Source organism: Aethalodelphis obliquidens, unplaced genomic scaffold (assembly GCF_003676395.1).
Source record: "Aethalodelphis obliquidens isolate GAN/ISIS:26980383/991018 unplaced genomic scaffold, ASM367639v1 scaffold47, whole genome shotgun sequence".
Classification (NCBI taxonomy): domain Eukaryota; kingdom Metazoa; phylum Chordata; class Mammalia; order Artiodactyla; family Delphinidae; genus Aethalodelphis; species Aethalodelphis obliquidens.
Window position 1 is genome coordinate 15,111,854 of NW_020837991.1, and position 14,688 is coordinate 15,126,541.

At 42.4% G+C, this 14,688-nt stretch overlaps 1 protein-coding gene across 5 annotated transcripts in view; it reads right to left on the reverse strand.

Moving 5' to 3' along the window:
- Nucleotides 1-14,688, reverse strand: part of NCKAP5 (NCK associated protein 5) — a 1,064,528-nt gene that overhangs the window by 2,060 nt on the left and 1,047,780 nt on the right. The gene's annotated exons all lie outside the window — the stretch shown is intronic.

Consider the following 14,688-nt stretch of genomic DNA (forward strand, 5'->3'; position numbering starts at 1 on the left):
AAAGGGCTTAAACATCATAGTAACAGGTCTGCACCCGAGTAACCTCTCCCTCCAGGAGGTTCTAGTAAAACCAATGTAAACAGGAATATTTATAGGCTGTTACTGGTAGTCTCTGGGACTTCATAAAACACTGCAGTCATATTCGATAATTACTGCAGGTAAACTCTGTAAACATGAATATATTTAGTTGCTCAAGTGACTCCTGAGGTCTGAGGTGAGACGGAATAGGAAGGCACGGATGCAAAAACTGCAAGGGTGGAGGTGTTAAAGCCACTAACCACATTTCTCATTTCCTTTTCCTCTTTCAGGCAAAAATTCCATCCAGGAAGAAGTAGGAACAGGGCCTTAGAGATGATAACAATAGCTACCATTTATTAAGCATCCACCATGTAAAAGACACAAAGTATTTTATTTATAAGCCCTTTTTCACAGACCTGTAAGTTACACATCCCCACTTTAGAGAGAAGGAAAACAAGGCTCAGAGTGACAGGGTCACTTGCCCAAGGTGGCTCAGCAAGTGATGGAGAACAGGATTTGAATTCCTGTCTGGTGGCCTTCCACACTCTTGTAATAAAGGACAAGATGTCCTGTATGTTTTTTTTTCATTTTGCCATCCACATGTGCCAAACCATCTCAATTGCTACTGTCCAAGGCCCTAACATAGGCAGTTCCATCCCTCCCTGCAACATTGCTATGATGGATGTCAAAGGTACAATGAGGAAATTGTGTTTGGATCTGGGCAAAAACAGACATAGCCAAAGCCTGTGAATTCTCACATGCTAAATATTTAATAGGAAGAGAAAAGAAAAAGATACAGAAGTGGATGGTTCCGGTGTCCCAAGAGCAGACTCAGACAGCACATCTCTCTCTGCTATGGGGAAATGGTGTAATTCTATGGGAATACTTGCAAATCAACCTTGAAGTGATGCTTATTTCATTATACTATTAACGTACAGGAGCATTACTCACAGAGCAAATTTTCAATCTGAAATGGCTACCTCGAAAAAGAGCTGGGCTGAGGAACAGATGCCTAGGTGATTACAAAAAAATGGCTCCATAATTAGGAACGAATCCATGCAGGAGCCCCTTCTCATGGCGCGCCAATTTTGAGCGTTCTTTAAAAAGAATTATAAAGTACAATATGAAAAATACATGGAGGGAGTAGGAAAGCTCTGATTGTACCAAATGTAGGTAAATAGAGGCCATTCAATGCAATTTCCTCCTCACCTGAATATCTTCTCCCTTTTTCTTTATTCAAGAACCTTTTCCTTGCCTATTTCTGGTCAATGTGGATCTCAAGTTCGTTCAATAAACACTCACTAGAGAAGCTATCATGAGGCAGGTGGAAGGTTTTGGTGCTGAGGACACACAGCTGAATAAAATTACGTCCCGTAGGAGGGGCGTGAGGCCCTGGAGGCAGGCCGACTTGAGCTGGAGTCTCAGCTTTGCCCTTTCATTGGCTGTGTAAGTGCCCAAGAGCACCCCTCCTCAGGTACAGCTAATAAGACATACCTTTATTTTAGGATTGCTGTAGGTATTAGAAGCAGAACACCTGAAGACCCTGACGCATAGGAGTAGGTGCTCAATAAACGGAACAATAAATAATAGTAAGCTGGCATTCTTATTCTAGATCAGTGGGTCTTAAACTGTGCTCTCCAGGCAGCCTGCAGCATCAGCATCACGTGGGAGCTTGTTGGAAATGCAAATTCTCGAGCCCCGCCCCGACTTAACTACACCCGTAATGCAGCGTCCCAGAAGAAGTTTTTAACAAGGTCACCGGGTGATTCTGACACATGCTAACATTTGAGAATCGCTAGTCTAGAAGAACTTGCAGTCTTGGCGGGGAGACGGGTGAAAAGCATAATTCAGTGTATTCAGGTAGTGATAAGGAAAGGATTATTTAGCATGAAAACACCCACTGTCTATGGGACACAAATAGTGCATCTTGTTTTCTAAACGTTTCCTGCTTGTAGGTTTGGCGCTTCAATTAATTATGACAAAGGCCTACCTCGGCTGGGGAGGCGATGGAAATGAAGGAATGGCCCATTGTAAGAAAAATCACATGCCTTCTCGGTCTTCCTTTTATTTTCACAGTTTTGATGAGGGGTGGGTACCGAAATATTTCTGGACTATAAGAACAACATCAGTGTAAGAGTGACAATGAGGACACACTGACATTCAAGCTCAGTGCTGGGGAGCTACAGGGAGTGGTGAGGAGTGTGGTCAGCTCAGGAGTACGTGCCTCCTCTAAAGGCAGCTCTTTAGACCTAGCTCATTGCAGCTGTGCAGAAACATGGGCCCAGGTCTTTGCTTTTAAAGGTAAGGCCATGAATCTAGAACAATATTTGCTTATACTTAAAATCCTCTAATTTTAAATATTTGCTTATACTAAGAGGAAAAACAAATCAATAATAACAAAAATAACCCCCACTATGTATGTCAAACAGCAATCTTTGCAGTGTGTGAACTTCTGAGCTAGCCATCATGTTTTATACTTCTTTTGTATGTCCTAGATGACCCCCCTCATCCCCCTTCCCCCATCAGCTTTCCCCCTAAAAACCGAGCCCAGCGCTCATCGTCAGTAGACTCTCGATGGAGACTGGATGATGGACTCGGCTTTCTCTACCATCGGTAGAGTCTCAACTGTTGGCTGGGATTTCTCCAGTGGTCCTGCCAGCTAAGAACAAAAGCACTGAAGTAGCTTACTTCCCTGCCTCGAATTAGAATTTTATATATATATATATATATATATATATATATATATATATATTTAAAATTTTATTTATTTATTTATGGCTGTGTTGGGTCTTCGTTTGTGTGCGAGGGCTTTCTCCAGCTGTGGCGAGCGGGGGCCACTCTTCATTGCAGTACACGGGCCTCTCTTGCTGCGGAGCACAGGCTCCAGACGCGCAGGCTCAGTAACTGTGGCTCACGGGCCCAGCCGCTCCGGGCATGTGGGATCCTTTCCACCAGCCTTGCCTCTTTATTGGCTTTAGAGCGGCCAGCAGCCGGACTCCCACTTTCGGTAACAATAGTGCACATCAGTTTGCAGCAAATGTATGTGAAGGTGCTTTGAACACGAATCATGGTAATAACAGCATTTAATTGAGTGCCTGCTCTGCACAGACACTCGGCTAAGCACGTTGCACGGATGATCTGTTTTCATCCTCACGTCAATTCTGTGGGGGAGGTGTCCCTGTTATCTTCATTTACAAGCAATCAAGCCTGGAGGAAGTTAGGTAACTTAAGGTCATGGAGCAGTACGTGGTGGGGTCTGGATTTGGACCCAGGCAGTCTGCCTGCAGAGCCCAAGTTCTTAACCTCTATCGTGGAAAAGAACTTCACAAATATCGGCCCATATTACCTTTAAGGGGAGCCTCTGAAATAAGGATCCCAGAACAGCAACAATAATATTAATGGTAACAAACCCAGTAAAGATTCCTGAAGACTGTGTGGGTCCCATAAAACACTGTCATTTCCTTTGTATAACGTGCTGCATTGAAATTATGATAAAATTAATATACTACACTTGCCACCTATAGGTGGCAACAGTTGTACAGTTCACTTTTTGGTGGGGCTTTTCACTGCACTTGGGAACAAAAGTAGGGCTCAAAAGGGTGAGAATGTATTTTCAAGTTTAAAATAAATAGCTTTGCTCGTTGTTAAATATTTTCCTATCTTTCGTGTAATGATGACATTATTAACAAAAATTCAAGCAAGAAGTAGTGACATATTCTCCAGAAATGCCTTAGTAATTATACCTTAGCTAATTTAATTCCTTGTAGTCAAATAATCAATCAATCAAACCAATCTACTATATGAATAATCTGTGCGAATAATTATGTGGTCTTGATTCTCAGAGAGAGTTTCATAGAAAAGGAGACGGGGCTCTTGGAACGCTTTTGAAGGGTGAATAGCATTAAGATATAGAGTAGGTAAGAAGGAGTACATTCCAAGAAATTTCCATTTCATGTGCCCCTACTGCATCTGTAGACCATTCTATAGTCTATCTCAGGTCTTGTAGTTGCCCAGATAGTCTATCTCTTGCCCTTTAAGATTCTACAATGGACAGAATCACTGTAAAGACAGAAACACAGAGCTATGCCTATCCCAAGGGGTTCCAAGAATTCCAGCCCAGACTCAGGAAAGTATCAGCCCAGAAACCTGGGTTATAAATAACAAATAGTTTTTATTTCCAAAGAGCTTTCCCATCTATGATCTCACTTTGCTCTTACATCAGGCTGGAAGGTGAGGGAGGCTGGTGTCAGCTATACTTTACATGGGGTATTTATGGAATTTGTGGTTCACACAAATTCAAAGTCAGGTGAAATTAGACCTGGAAACTTGGTTTCCTGATTTTCAACACAAACACATACCATTTTTCCTCCATAGTCAACAATAGAGATTCTGCCTACACCAATAACCTGAACACAAGGAAGGATAAAACAGAAGGTGATATGTGCCCTTGTCATAAGGAAAAGATGGGGAAAATGTATAAGGTGATACAGAAAAACTCAAGTGATAAACCAGAAAAAAATATACTCATGATGAGACCAGCTTCAGAGAGACACATGTTACACATGTATAGCCAGAAACCCCTGCCCACAGCAGGGGAGAAACAAGTAGCAAATTCATGAACTTGCACAATGGATTAGTGTTCTATGATGAAAGCTACTCTTATTATTTCATGTAAGTTTCCATCTGTTGATTGTATCTTGAAAATACTAGTTAGTCTGTCTACTGTAAAATGTCAGGACGAGATTCAGATCTACCTGTGGAATTGAAATGCAGCATCATTCCTCAGCTGGGCACTAATATTCGCAAAGAGGACTAGACCTCTTAGCATAAATTAATGTAAACAGTATCTTCATCCACATGATTTCTTATTTCTCTATTGCTATAAGGACTCACTGCCAATCAGTTCAACAAGACATGTGGTAGGAAAACAACAGCTACATTTATAAAGCGTTTTTACTACGTGTCAGGTACTGGGTTGAATGCAGTGCATGAATTATCTCATTTAATCCTTACACCGACCCTCTGAGACAGTACTATTTTCATCCCCATGATACTCATAGGGAAATAGAGAGTAGAGAGGTTGAAATATTTAGGCCACATACGCATGGCTAATAAACTAGGGAATCAGGACTCAAGCAGGAGAAGCCTGACCACAGAACTTGGGATTTTAATCACTAAGTACAAGACCAGGTATTTGAAAGCCAGTGTTCCGTTCCTGGCACTGTGCTAATTAGCTGTGTGACCTCTCTGAACCTTAGTGTATTTATGCTAAAGATTTTTTTTTTAAAAGCATCTTCCCACTCTATAAGCTCCGTGACTCCAAAATATTCTGAACTGTGTGTCTTCTATGCATCCATTATTGGAATTTCAGGTAACACAATAAATACTTCTCTTCCCCACCTTAGTTCTGAATGAACTGAAGAAAGAGATAAAAGAAGAAGGCTGATGGGAGGCTAAAATATCAGCTCTATTACTGAGAAAGCTTATAGGGAGAATGAGGTTTCTATCTTCAAAGAAGTGAGTTTCTTAGCAGTGGTCTAGAAGCAGACAGGCTTAGACTGGGCTGGCAGCCCTGGGCTGGGAGCAGGTCTTCTTAAACCTACAACATGAGTGTTGCTTCTCCAGCCAGCCTGACTCCTGAGAGAGGGCGGGGAGAGCAGGAGATGGGCTTAAGCTTTCCCTGTTCCCTTCCTAAACTTGCTGTTTTTTATTTTTTTATTGGAGTATAGTCAGTTTACAATGTTGTCTTAGTTTCAGGTGTACAGCAAAGTGATTCAGTTATAAATGTATAATACCTGTTATTTTTCAGATTCTTTTCCCTTTATAGGTTATTACAAAGTGTTGAGCACAGTTCCCTCTGCTATACAGTAGGTCCTTCTTGTTTGTCTATTTTATATATACTGTGTATCTGTTAACTTGCTAAACAAGCCACTCCTCCGTCTCCTGAGAAGTGAATGAGCGGAGCTTAGAGACACCAGGAGTGTTATCCTAGGGAACTCCTTCCACATGGAAAGAAACACCCCCGAAATTGGGGAGAAGTGTCAGCATCGTGCCCCTACCACAACCCAACATTTCTCATTATGTGTGACGATGCAGATTTTAAACAAACAGTCATATATGCAGCGGGGCCAGGAGGAAGCGGGAAAATTGGGAGACCGCAGTGAGCTGGTTTGGGCAGAGGAACGTCTCCCTGGGTGAAGCAATGGGAGTAAGATGATATAGCAGATGAGAACTATAGCCAAGCTTCCATTTGGAAGCAGATGGATCAAATAGAGGAGACGGGCTGGCTAATCCTGAGCTCTGAGTCGGAGCAGAAGGTGTGATTTCCCCCATCCCTTTCCTGATGAGCAAATCTTGGGCACTGGAAAGATGATTATGTGTTATGCTCTTGTGGGAATGGGGAGGAAGTATTTTAATCCTGGGTCTCTTAGTTGAAGATCTGTGCACATACAAAGTCTATGTTAAGTGATGTTTGCTGGGGGCAGGCCAACCTCAAGGAAAACGATGCAGCTCAAGTCATTTCTCTTTTCTCAGAGGCACAGGTTAATCTCTTCTTTAATGCCACCTCTTACTGTACTCCTGGTGGAGCTACTTTCTGAATGAGACACAAAAACAGATAAAGTGACCTTTGGTGAACAGGGAAGACCCTCCAGACTTTTCTTGAGAGTTGTGGTGTTGACCCTGCTAACCTGGTCAAATTCCAACTTGGATAATTACTTGCTCTCGGTGTTCAGTTCCCTCTGTTACCTCAACTGGACACATTACTCTTCACTTGCCCTTCTGAAAAATTAATGTGACAGATAGGTAATAGAGAACTGTTCTCTCCACCCAACCACATGCTGGGAGATACGATGCTGCACTTGGGGCACTTTGTTTCCTTACTGGGTTCCTGAAGATCCTCAGTATGTCCAGGGCAAACTGGTTTTATTAGGTGAAAGAGTAATTTTCAGCTGAGATGTGCTTTTATGACTATATTATTACCTGTATTGCTGTCCCTCACCAGGATCAATGACTTTCAATGACCTCTGTTAGAAGCCCTGAACCAGAGGGGAAAAATGAGCTTACTTTTTGGAGGAAAAAAAAAAAAGCAAGCAGAGAGAAGTGCAGTAGGAAGCTTAGGGTCGTTAGAAAATAATATATCTTGCGGAAAGGAAAAAAACTTAGCTTGGAGATAAACAGTGGCCGCGAAGGACATTTAAAGACCAGATCAAAAGGACGGAAGGAGAAGGAAGTCACTTTAAGGATATGGAAAATGGGGGAGATGTGGGACCGGGTCCCTCAGTGGGAAGAGAAAAAAGGAACATAAAGAAAACCCTAAACTTTGTTTATGACAGAGAAAGGCATTTGTGAAAAGGAAAGGCATGTAATCACGATTAGGCAAAATGATTATATGAACGTGCAAAAGACACATTCATGATTTCTCTAACGTTAGTGCCATCACGTGAAATGCCCATTTGAAAACTTGTATTTTTTTTTTGCGGTACGCGGGCCTCTCACCGCCGTGGCCTCTCCCGCTGCGGAGCACAGGCTCCGGACGCGCAGGCTCAGCGGCCATGGCTCACGGGCCCAGCCGCTCCGCGTTATGTGGGATCTTCCCGGACCGGGGCACGAACCTGTGTCCCCTGCATCGGCAGGCAGACACTCAACTACTGCGCCACCAGGGAAGCTCGAAAACTTGTATTTTTAAATTTTTGTTTCCTAGGAGGTGGATGGACCCACAAATTTAATTTAAAATATAGGTTAATCACCTTAAGTAATACATCAGATTTGATCACTATTGGTCAATTTCTCCAAAAGCAAAATCTGCACTCTTTCACAGTGACTTAGACTTGGGGAAACAAGCCAGGTCATTGACTGTATGATTAGCTTAACTGAATGTAACATGCTTATTTGTGTTGTCAGATTTCTTTTTCTTCTTCCAACATAATAATATTAACCAAAATGTTTATTTAGGAATGAGAATTGAGCAGGCTCTGGGCTGGAACTCCTAAGTCTGTTCATCTTAGTGTCAGGCTAATGATTCCAGCTGATGAGAGTGTGGGCACCAAACCTTTCTGGCCTTTCCTTTACAGGCACCATTATGGACAAAAATAAATTCATATGCTACTCACTTGCCTTCAGAGATTGATTAGACTTTTTTCTTTGACTAACCTTTCCATCATTTCATGTCTTAAATAGGATACCTATCTGTCCAGCGAGCTTGGCCATGCCTGGCTTAGATGTCAGTGTATTTGTAGCATAAAGAGCCCATGAACCTCGTCAGAGGAAAATCCAGCATGAAGGGACCATTTGTGTAGTCTAGTACCATAGAGCTATGTCTTCACCTTGGAGTGATAGAGTTTGGGCTACTCTTTCAAGAAAAAATAAAACACACTTTTTAGGGGGGATTGGGTGAATGTTAAAAGAAAGTTACACTATTTTTTTTCATGGATGTTCCCTTTCCAAAGGAACATCTCCAATAACACCATAAGGGCGGACATCATAAAAATGTACCTGAAAAGGCTAAGCTTTTATTACGAAGTATGCTGTGAGGGCCAAAACCAGGGAAAAACATTCTGTGTTACTTATTCAGCTATAAATAATGAGGCAACCTGGAATTCTAACAGAAGTTGGTAGACCCTTTGGGAGTCACAGTGCACTGTGGTATCCAATCTATGAGGTGCTTTGCAATAGCCATGGAATTCAATGAGACTGAGCGCTAAGGGTCATCCAGAGACACATTGATATTTGTGGATGTAAGAGTGTTAGCTCTACTCAGGTTGAAGCTATTCATCTCCCGATGTCATTTATGTTTCAGTTCGAGGGCCAGTCAGCCTTTGCTTTGGATAAACTTATTTCGCAAGGATATTTGACATATCGAATCCCGAGAGTCAGAGCAACTCAGAATCAGTACCCATTTCCTGATCCTTATTCTAAAGAGAAGATTCCTTGGTGGAAATTGTTCTAAAGATTTAGAAACGTTAAGCTTTATATTGTGTGTTGCACACAACTGTAAGACGCTGTTATTCCTCATTACCCAGTAAGCACTGGGGGTTCTAGAATGGAAGGATGTGCTAGCTGGGAGAATGCCAATGGGAATCCACGTTTGTTCCGGATTCCATCCTTTGCCACAATATGACACTGACAATCACTACTTCAACTCTGGACCTGGATTTAATAAATATTTAAATAGGGATTACACTGCTCTTGCAACATCATTTATTTATTCCAGAGATATTTGTTGAGCACCTTTTACGTACAGGACAGTATTCTAGACACTGGAGATAGAGAGGTGTATGAGACAAAGTTACTGCTCACACGGAACGTACATGCTAAGGATTTTTTATTAGGATGTCAATAGAGAACAAAGCTTCAGATATATTAGGAGACGAATCCCTGAGAACTGTTAGGCTAGTCTACCAGCCTACTATTTGGTCTGATAATGGCATTTAGAACACAAATATCCTGTCACACTCAAAGTTCTGAATGTGCCCCTGTACCCTAATCCTAATTTTTAAATAATTCCTTAACTTGCTTAGTTTCTTTTGACCTCCTCCCATTTTTAGTCTTTAAGATCATTCAGGCAAATGTTTTCCATAGGTTAACTAATGACTATTCACATTCACCTTTCTTAATCTTTCTGGGCCTAGTTATCTCCTAAATTTAACATGCTTAAATTGGAATTTTTTTCTCTTTTCTCTAATTCCATATCATTGTCAATAGTAACCACATTTTATATCTTTTTTTTTTTTTTTGGTTATTAACAGCTGCTGGTTCTGTTTCTACAGTACCTAATCCACAGGGGTCTTTCTATGAATTCCTGGCCTAAATGGCCACATTATCCGTTTCAACCCTGAACTTACATTCGTTCTATTATGTAGTCTCTTTTCATATCAATGGTCTCACTTCTCAATTAGATGACACACTTCTGGAGGCCATGCACTAGGTTTGCTTCTGCTTCCTTCTTCAGATTCTGACACCATATCTTGGAGTTGCTATTTATTGCATATCAACGCACAAAGTCACTATTAGATCTATTTTCACTACATCGTTCCCCTTCGGAGCTCATAGACTTGTCTGAGATTTCTATAACGTCTGCTTTTCCATGATGAAGACGCATGTAAAATAAGATCATTTCTGACGTTCATCGGAGCTGCTTTCCAGTCCCTAGATACGCTAGCAGAGGCATGGTCTCGGGATTCTAGGGTGGCCTCAAGAACCAGGACGGTCCTTGGATTAATGGATGTCTGACTACTGTTTCCTTTGGCAAAAGCAATTTCCTCTCTCTGTCAAGAGCAGAGACCTGTGCACTCACATCCCACGGCCATGCTGGTTGGGCAACTCTGTTGAGCAACTGGGGCCTTCTTCTGCACCTCCAGGTGGGCTTGGCTTGTGGTTGGATGAAGCAGAAGCTGCCTTCGCTTCCTGGAAATGCAGGAGCCAGAGCAGAAACAATAAGCTTCTGTCTTGGGGTGCAATGTTATTGGAAGGATCAGGCCCGTGATCAACAGTACCAACACTGGCTCTACCATTTTGTTAAGTGTGTCCTTCAGCCAGCAAGTGCTGTCTTTCCGGTCTGAGCCAGCCCCAGCAATGTGCTTAAGTTCAGATTCCTATCTTCTTAAGACAGGGGAAACCTGGTGATGTGTTTTGCTGCTTTTAAGTGAGAGTGTCAACAGGACGATGATGACATTCTTAGAAACGTCAGTAAGACTGACTATCTGGGTGATGGTCAGTGATATTACTGGGTGTATGAAATCAAGAAATGAAACTGTAAGGAGATTAAATTACAGCCACCTTTGGACAACATTCTAGTACCAGGCAGCATCCAGGTACTTTTTATTCTCTCCCCGCCACCTGTAATATATTCAAATGACAAACTGACTCTTGCATTATAGAAGGGATTATGTTCATGAACCGCCTGGACTGGCTTAAGGCCACTTCATAAGGTTTACGTCAACCATCTGCTACAATAAACATAAGCTTTATTTTTGTCTCAAATGTGCAGGACAATTTAATGTTTAAATTAACGTAGAAGTGAAGGAGCCTTGCTCCAAGTGAAGTATGCCTGCCCACCACGACCCTGTAAACACAACTTGATTGCAATGAGAATTAAAGATGGATCAAACAAAATCAATAGTTAATTGTGTAACTCAGGGTCTTTCATTTCAGATCTAATCTGTAAAGAAGGTCCAGGGGATGTTTGCTTTTAATTTTCTTAAAATATTATTTCAAACCTTTCTGTCAGGCAAAGGAGTTCACAGGGTCTTTGCGTCATTTCCATAAATTATTGGCTTAGGAGTGGTCAAGGTCATATTGATCGCTCGGCCTCTCCAGTTTTCATTTTAACATTCAGTATCTTTATCAGTCAAGCTGCCTCATTCTGGGTATCTGGTTGGCACTGAGGCCAAACAAACTTTATTTCAAAAATAACCCAGCATAATAGGCGTCTTGGTACCAGACATGGGGGCGTGAGTCATGTTATAAGCTACCTTTGGTCATTCTCACAACGCTGTCCATAGCAGTTAAAGGGCTACACAACCACACCATCTCCTATCAGCAAAATATATTGCGCTGTGAAGATGCACGATTTTGTGCGACACGGCGAGACATGTGAGGTCGGCTTGAGCCCCTATGGATGAATATGCTGTCTGTTCCAGCATTCCCAAAGGGACCAGAAAGACAGGGTGCTGTTTGAATAGGATCTAAAAAAACTCTTCCAATCTCATTAGCCCAAATGGATGAGAAGGGAAGGAGAGCATGGAGGCCTCCTTTGCAAAGGGAATAGTACAATAACGTCCAGAAGACCACGGGGTTAACAGACGCACTGCCTTGACTCCGGTTATATTACAGCCGAGCTAAAAATGTCATCTTTGAACTTCTTTTCCCTTTAAAATGGAACCTTTCACATAATAAGTTAAGCCTTACTCTCTCTTACATATTGTTGGAAGCCTTCATCCATTTGGGGCACTGAAGGCCAAATAATTCTTGAAATAATGAATCATTTTTCTTTTGCCAGCTTGTCCAGAAATCCCATGATTATTTTACTGTTGCAGACAATGACCTTCTCAAAGGAGGCCTATCAAACACTCAAGATAAATAATGAGAGGGTCTCTCTCTCCTGCCTCAAGGAAAAAAAATTGCTGAAAGGGAAAATGTTTGTGACGGCATCAAGATGTTCATCCCGGGACGGACAGCAGCAAGTAAAAAGGAGCAGCATGTGTGTTTATGTGTGACCAGTGGCCTCATTCAGCGGGACTCCTGGGGGGTACCTTGGGGCAGAAACACCCAAGCCCTTCACCCAGTAACGCTGGAAACAAATGTTCTGCTGATGACAGGCACAGAAAGCTTTAACCTCTTGATCTGTGAGCAAATTAACTAAAGGGAAGGAAGCTCTAGTTAATGCCGCCTTCCAACAAGCTAGAAAACCATGGTTCTGATTTATCAGGTCCAGGAGCTAAGATGAATCATAGCAAATTCCACCCTTCCGCCCACATCCTTGCCTTCCCACCAGGCAGCAGATCCTTAGGGGGGTGAAAGGAACCGTTCTCTTGTTGTTGTCCCCATGGAGGCAAGGTCTTAGAAACCAGGTAGAGGTGCAGTTGAAAAGCCACCTTCCCATGATTCAGTGCTTTGGGGATGCATGGGAACCTGATTCTCAGGGCAAGAGTCATCTGTCCATCCTTTTATGGCTCTGGTACTTAAGTCTCTGTGGACCTGAACAAAGCTCTGAACTTCAGGAGTAGCTCCAAGATTCTTTCCATATATGCCCCGTTAGTCTCCTTCTTATCTTTGCTGAAACTCCCCCTTTTCCCCATAGATGGCTGACGGATGACCTGGTTCTAGACCAGGGGAAGAAAATTCATTGCCAATGGAGCCCACTGGGAAGGATGTGACAACAGCGCAAATGCACGGATGGCATGAGCGTGTAGTGGGGATGGTGGTGAACCCAAGTGCCCATTTAGAGGGGCAGCTGCTGCTAATTTAACAAACATCCACGTAGAGCTTGTTCTTGTCCTAAAGGCTGGACGGAACTCTACAAGGCAGGTACCATTAGTTACACCATTTAATACATGAGGAAAGGGAGGCATAGGGAGCTACGGTTCCTGCCCAAGGCCACACAGCTGTGAGGAGGCAGGCAGAGCCTGTATCCAAGTCCAGGGGTCCAGCTTGTAGGGTTCCCTCTCTCAATCACTCCACCTCCTGCCTCAGCACCAGCTGAGTCTTACCCTGTGAGCATGTGGGCTCATTCTTGCCAGAACTCCTGATCTTTCAAGAGAAATGAGAATCTAGAATTCATATATGAAATCTCCCAATATTTATTTAAAACAAATGTGTGGGTCCAATGAAACTCATCTGTATTTAATTTGTGACTCTTCCATATCACAGCCTATCAAAATCTAGTGATATTTAAGCAGGGGGCTTCCTGAAGCCACTGGAAAAATGATGACGATTGACACACTACCCACCCTGGGGCAAGGGCGTTTTAAACAGATGGTAAATGCCCTCATAATGCTTCTAAATTCTTTGCCTCTCCCCTCCAAAAGAAAAGAAAACCCCCAAACAAAAAACTTCAAAAACCACTCCTTAAACATTAGGGATAGCAGGTGACAGACCTCTCTGATATCTGTAAACTCGCATCCAACACCTAGGCCACTGCTTGGTCTATCACCACATAAACAAAGCAGGTAAATGAAAGATGCTTTTATTCTTAATCTTACACTGACGTTCTACTCTTTCCTTGGCTGGAATGGGTGGGAAAGGTGTTGTCTATTGCCCTTTGACCCATGTATCAGCAAACCACACACTACAGGATATTTTTTCAGAAGTGGGGGGCTGCAAGTGACTACAGTGGTTTTATATGGGGCCTTTCTTCAAAGAGCCTGTGAACTTATTTACTGGAGGGTAAGGAATAATCAAAGCCCAGCTCCACAATGAAGATACTATGAATTTCCACAGGCTGATTGCACCTGTCACTGCCTTGCATAATATTGCCTTCTACAGTCTTTTTAATTTATTATTATTTTTAACATCTTTATTGGAGTATAATTGCTTTACTTTGTTGTGTTAGTTTCTGCTTTATAACAAAGTGAATCAGCTATACATATACATATATCCCCATATCCCCTCCCTCTTGCGTCTCCCTCCCACCCTCCCATTCCCACCCCTCTAGGTGGTCACAAAGCACCAAGCTGATCTCCCTGTGCTATGCGGCTACTTCCCGCTAGCTATCTATTTTACATTCGGTAGTGTATATACGTCCTTGCTACTCTCTCACTTCGTCCCAGCGTACCCTTCCCCCTCCCTGTGTCCTCAAGTCCATTCTCAGGTAGATCTGCGTCTTTATTCCCGTCCTGCCCCTAGGTTCTTCAGAACCACTTTTTTTGTTTTTTAGATTCCATATATATGTGTTAGCATACAGTATTTGTTTTTCTCTTTCTGACTTACTTCACTCTGTATGACAGATTCTAGGTCCATCCACCTCACTACAAATAACTCAATTTCGTTTCTTTTCATGGCCAAGTAATATTCCACTTAGGTTGCTTCCATGTCCTGGCTATTGTAAATAGAGCTGCATTGAACATTGTGGTACATGACTCTTTTTGAACTATGGTTTTCTCAGGGTATGTGCCCGGTAGTGGGATTGCTGGGTCATATGTAGTTCTATTTTTAGTTTTTTAAGGAACCTCT